This window comes from Aplysia californica, unplaced genomic scaffold (genome assembly GCF_000002075.1).
Source record: "Aplysia californica isolate F4 #8 unplaced genomic scaffold, AplCal3.0 scaffold00078, whole genome shotgun sequence".
Taxonomy (NCBI): domain Eukaryota; kingdom Metazoa; phylum Mollusca; class Gastropoda; order Aplysiida; family Aplysiidae; genus Aplysia; species Aplysia californica.
This window is the reverse complement of record NW_004797348.1, coordinates 1-5,800: the sequence shown is the minus strand read 5'-3', so window position 1 is coordinate 5,800 and position 5,800 is coordinate 1. Positions and strand designations below refer to the sequence as shown.

Below are 5,800 nucleotides of genomic sequence, written 5' to 3'. Positions count from 1 at the left end.
TTTTGTTCCTTTTTCATCTTAATAAATAAATTTATTTATTTATTTATTAGTCAACTAATTCGTTTATTGATTGATTGATTGATTGATTGATTGATTGATTTGTTTGTTTATTTATTTATTTGTTATTTGTTTGTTTATTTATTCATTCATTCATTCATTCATTCATTCTTTCATTCATTCATTCATTCATTCATTCATTCATTCATTCATTCATTCATTCATTCATTCTTTCATTTCTTTCTTTCTTTCTTTCTTTCTTTCTTTCTTTATTTGTCTATTTTTTCCTGAGGGAGGGAGTCGTTTGCTCTGCATGCTCAAACAGGGTGTGCAGATAAAACAGAGAGGACCTTCTTAAAAGGCAATAACTCGGTCATTGGCGCATTAATTTCAAAACTTGGAACAAATAAACTTCATCTAGGAGAACATCAAGTATGTAAATGGGAAGAAAATCCGTAGTTTTCTTTGTTCAATATCAAGTTTTTAAAATTTCAAACCAAATTTGGGTAAAACGAAACATTTCACTTGTTAGGAACGTTCAGATACAGGGGCGTGATCGTCCCGTTTTGGTTTCAGGACAAGAACGGTAAAACCACGACAGTCACATCAGATGGATATCTCACCGTGCTGGGAAAGTTTTGGAGAAGTTTGGAGAGGAAGTGTATGCTGATGAGGTCTGGTTCTAGTGGGATGGGCCCACACCCCAAACGTCTAGAGTGGGAACGTTTTATAGGCCGAAAGTTTACAAATGAATGGTCCCCACATTCCCCCAAATTTGAGCCCTTTAAATTATTACCTTTGGGGTGTTTTTGACCTACAGAGTCTACGGAAACAAGCCACAAACGATCAGCCTATAACATTATATCATGACAATGCATCAGCCATCCAATCGGTATTAAATTCTTAAAAATCAAGAATAACGTCGCTGTAATGAATTTACAGCCTGTCATTTCACCAGTTTATAACCCAATTGAGTACCTGTTGGGAAGATAAACTGTGTTGCTCGTGACTTGAATCCCGGTTTCAGAACCTTTTTACAGCTGCTGCAAGCCCTCACCTATGCCTGAAACAACTTTTTGATGGAAGACTCGTGTGATCTTCTGTGCAGGATATCCACTGATGTGTTGAACGCACCTTGGAGATCACAAGGCATAGATCTACTGATATGTGAATTTTGTATTTTACCCCTATTGTCAAATTTCAGTCATAAAAGAGTTGTTTTTTTCCAGAAGAATAATCCTTTCACTTTGATTTATCTATGGAATACTTCATATTTCAATTGAATGGTTGAAAGAATCATTATTTTTCTACAAGAAAGGCGAACCGATCGAAAATATAGGGTTGTACCTTTCTCTTGATCGCTAGTATAACCATCGAGCGTGGATAGGGGATGTTGTCCTTTGCAGGACATTACGTATGTGGTATCTTGTACCGGTACGCATACAATCTTTGGGGTCAGGAGGCTTAAATTTTACCGTAACAAACGAAAGAACAGCCTCGAGCGGACTAGAAAATATGAAGTTCTCCCGGGGTTTTAGAGAAATCACACAAGAACTATTAAAATTATTTTTTAATGGTACCGTATCAATCTTGATGTATACACAAATCGCTTGTTCTACACTAGAGTCAGAGTTTACAGAGACTGCTACTCCTGCACCAGTGGTGTGCAGAAGCAATGGGTACATGTGTAATCAGCAAAGATCAAGCCCAACTCGGGTGGTTAAGAAGATGTGCATAGTTGACAGAATCTTTGCTTGCGCCAGACACGTTGGTACCGTTTTCATGAAGTGCTGTGGAAAGAAGAACAAATGTCATATTGAGTATACCCGTTAGTAGTTAAGAGATTTTATTTGAACATGTTGTGTTTTGTAGAATTACAGTTATAGATCTCTCTCTCTCTCTCTCTCTCTCTCTCTCTCTCTCTCTCTCTCTCTCTCTCTCTCTCTCTCTCTCTCTCTCTCTCTGTCTCTCTCTCTCTCTCTCTCTCTCTTTCTTTCTCTCTCTCTAGATAAATAGATAGATAGATAGATAGATAGATAGATAGATAGATAGATAGATAGATAGATAGATAGATAGATAGATAGATAGATACTCTCATGCATGAGATTACCAAAATGTTCAAACCATAAAGACACGGGCAAGCATACAGGTCGTTCATAGTTTGAATAGATACATATTTTTTAATGTCTTATTAGTGTGTGGCAACGTCACACAGGCCAGAATGTGGAAACGGGGGTTGGAGACATTGTCTAGGTCCGTTTCCTTCCGAAACATAATAATAAATTTAATGAGACTTTAGTCTAAAATCGTTCCTTATAAGGGAGATTCAAACAAAACCACTCCAGCCTACTATGAACATGATTTCACAGCAAGTAGCCATACCCTGCCCAAACCGATTTTTTCTTCTTTGAAAACGTTAAGTCAGGCTTAATTCTACAGGTCTATATTAATAATATTATAGTGTGTACACGAGAAACACTAAATCATTTTCGAAGACTGCGTTTTTTATTGCTACTTTATGGAAGCCGTGTTGTTTTCACAAAGACCTTGTAGGCTAGTCAATTACGAGACAGTAGTTTAACATCAGACGTTTAAAAGGGTTCGTAATTTTACACCTAAAAAGAAGTGTCCTTGTACGAGTATTTCGAAAGCACTTACAAAAAAATCTGCGAAGAAAACATTAGTAGGCTTTTATGTAATGTCAACGCTTCTTACTGTATGTAAAATGTCACTCTGAAAATATCACTTTTTTTCCCCAAGGATTGCTTTTGGTGTGCCTGCTACATGATGCGGTTGACTTTTTCGTTTTTCCAGACGAATCCAAATGTTCTCTTTCTTTATTCTTGCTTTATATGTAGATGGACCATATTATACTTATACTTAGTATGACACGGCAACAAAATGCAGAGTTTGAAGAGGAGTCTTGTTGTCTTATCTGGTATGAAGAAACTATCCGGATTTTACGTAATATACGTCTGTAGTTACTTTTCCCCGAGATTCCTGTGTTTGAAAAGTCTTTTCTGTATTTTAGTCTGTTTTACTATGGTGGACATTTGCCAGAAGTTTTCCACTTGGCAACAAACATAGCAACTGGAATAACAACTTACGGGTATTTGCGTACTATCAGGGTGCTCGTATCGTTTGGAAGTTAGGTTGGTTTTCATGGCCCAGCCAAAAGCGTTGAGTTCACCCCCATTGTAGAGGAGGAAAACAGGCAACATTTTGTTACAGTCCATGTCTTTGTTTTCTGTCAGACTGTGCCAGTAGTGTTTTCCTGGAAATAAGCGGGAAGAGCAGTATGAAAAGAATATTTAAGACTAGTTAGTTGGAAACGTCTCTGGTTAAACTTTATTTTCACCAGAGATTTGCAGATTGTCTCAAGGACAGCATGTAACTCACTCATTCTGAGAAGGAATAACATTGAAAAAGCAACTTTAGTCCGTTGGATCATAAAGGGATTCTGACAATTTTGGTCGTTATGCTAACCCCTCCCCCCTTTTCAATAAAAAATTAGCACTCACACACACACAAACATACACACACACACACACACATACACACACACATGCACACACGCGCGCACACACACACCCACACACACACACACACACACACACACACACACACACACACACACGCACGCACGCACACACACACACAAGAACACACACACACAAGAACACACACACAAAACACTCCTTTATTTGGCTGAGTCCACCCGAGGTTAAAATCAACCGGTCAAAGGTAAGAGCCTCTTTGTGACGAAAATTAATTATATTAATAAATCAAATGTCCCTATTAGCACCCCCACCCCCACCTCCAAGGGAAAAAAAATCAACACTCCTCAAAGCCGACCCTGTGCGTGCGCGGGGGCGTGCGTGCGTTGGGGCGTGCGTGCGTATGTGTGTGCGTTTATAATTTATTAGGGGTTTCATAAAGTAAGATAAAAATCATTAGGCTTAAATCATACTTACCCATAGTTAAGAAACAACTTCCTTCTGTCCATTCAGAAGCTTTCTTTGCGTCACTCTCATGGCGGGGGACGATTGTGCTTGCCTCAGGATTATCGTTCTTTTGGATGTACAGGTTTGTACCCGTGCCGTGTGAAGAGAACTGTGCCGCTGATCTACCCGTGGTGCAGATAGTGGCTGTGGTGTAGTATGGAGGACATAATATATAAAAGTCGTAAGAGAATGGCGATGCAAAAGAATGGTAGAAAGAATTTAGAGCAAAAAGATCATTCCAGCAAAATCATGATAGAACTAACGCCACCCATTAGCCTACGATGAAAATGGCTTATAGAAGAAAACGGACCTTAAGTAAGTTATGTATCTGCTGACTATTTATTACAAGTGATTTTTGCATCGATTGCCAGTGCCCCGGGTTGTATGGAGAACTATATAATAATATATTATTTCCCCCCTTTGCTTTTCTTTTTCTTAACGAGTGCCCCAACTTGCCCCAAGTCAAAATTCCACCCTTTACCCTTATCGTCTACAAGGACAACATGAACAACAAACCACCGTTATAAAAGCAAAGCTGATAAAAAGCAAAATACATGTCAACATCTACCCTACAAAGACATCAAACGAAGCACCAAGGGGGAAAATAAATCAAAATACTGTTCAAAATGTTGGAGTAAGTTGGAATGTAGTCTAAATAAAAAACAATTCCAGTTTTCATTTTAAAAAATCTGCCCAACCACTGCGAATTTATAAAAACCTAGTGATTTCTGCATGAGTCAAAATCTCCTCAGAAAATAGCATTAAAAAGGAAGATTTCCAGCTACCTGGCCACACTGTCGGGGCTTGAAATATTTGAGATGGTGGGCCAGCTTGTGTAACGATTAGAACTTGACTTGCTGCAAAATAGTTCAACTTTACGATAGCTTGTTCACTTTCCTCTGATAGTGTTTAAAACAAGGTAAAATGAAACCACTCTGTTTAATCTTCTCAGTCTGATCTTTGCATACGGGTTCGGAAGTTAGAAAATCAACAGAATCTAAAAGCCCATTCATAAAAGTCACTGTAAACTAAGGATCCGATACGTTTTCTTTGATGTTAGTCTAGAGTGGGTTTACAAAATAATAAGAAATTAACAACATACACCCAAAGCATTAAAAAGTTGACTTACATTTTCTTCAACACCACATTATTACGTATGCCTATGAAACACAATTCAAAAGACAGCGTGAGTACTTTTCGAGACTCACTCGGAGACCACAAGACAGTCGCGGATAAAATCTACAAGCTTACATTGGATTCATAAGGGGACAAGGTGAGTTCGTTGTCTTAAAATGAGCAATTTGTAGGATAGGTTACTGTATGTCATTTATTTTAATAATCTTGTGTAGGCACCCAAAGAGCTGTTTTTAATGACTGGATCAAGATATTCAAAAAAAATTAATATATTTTTGTTTGGTCACTGGCCTGCAGAGGTGCCGTGCAAAGTTTCGTGGGCACAGGTAAATTAATGAATGAATTATATATATATTTTTTTTACACAAACAGACAAAAGTGAACAGTGATGCGTTGCAGAGAGTAAGAATAACTTACAGGGATCCACGAAGTAAGCTGTGATTGTGTAGCGGTCCCCATCCTTCACAAAAACTGAGTCGCTTCTATGGGTGGGGTATCCATCGGCCAGATTGTTGGGGACCTGGGAGGGGGGAAGGTGTTCGATTCAATGAGAAAATGTGGAGAGAAAAGGGATAAAATGCAAAAGGAGAAGCTGGTAGAGGGAGATGGCGAGGGAAGGAGAGGGAGAGAGAGAGGGTAGGAGTAAAAGGGAGGGAGGGGGGAGA

At 38.6% G+C, this 5,800-nt stretch overlaps 1 non-coding gene across 1 annotated transcript in view; it reads left to right on the top strand.

Annotated features, from left to right (window-relative positions):
- LOC101854855 overlaps positions 1-1,688 on the top strand; it is a 17,051-nt gene extending 15,363 nt beyond the window's left edge. Inside the window, exons 9-10 of the transcript XR_004858339.1 lie at positions 574-713; positions 1,622-1,688. This is a non-coding gene — a transcript (uncharacterized LOC101854855). The remainder of the gene's footprint in view (positions 1-573; positions 714-1,621) is intronic.
- The last annotated feature ends 4,112 nt before the right edge of the window (positions 1,689-5,800 follow it).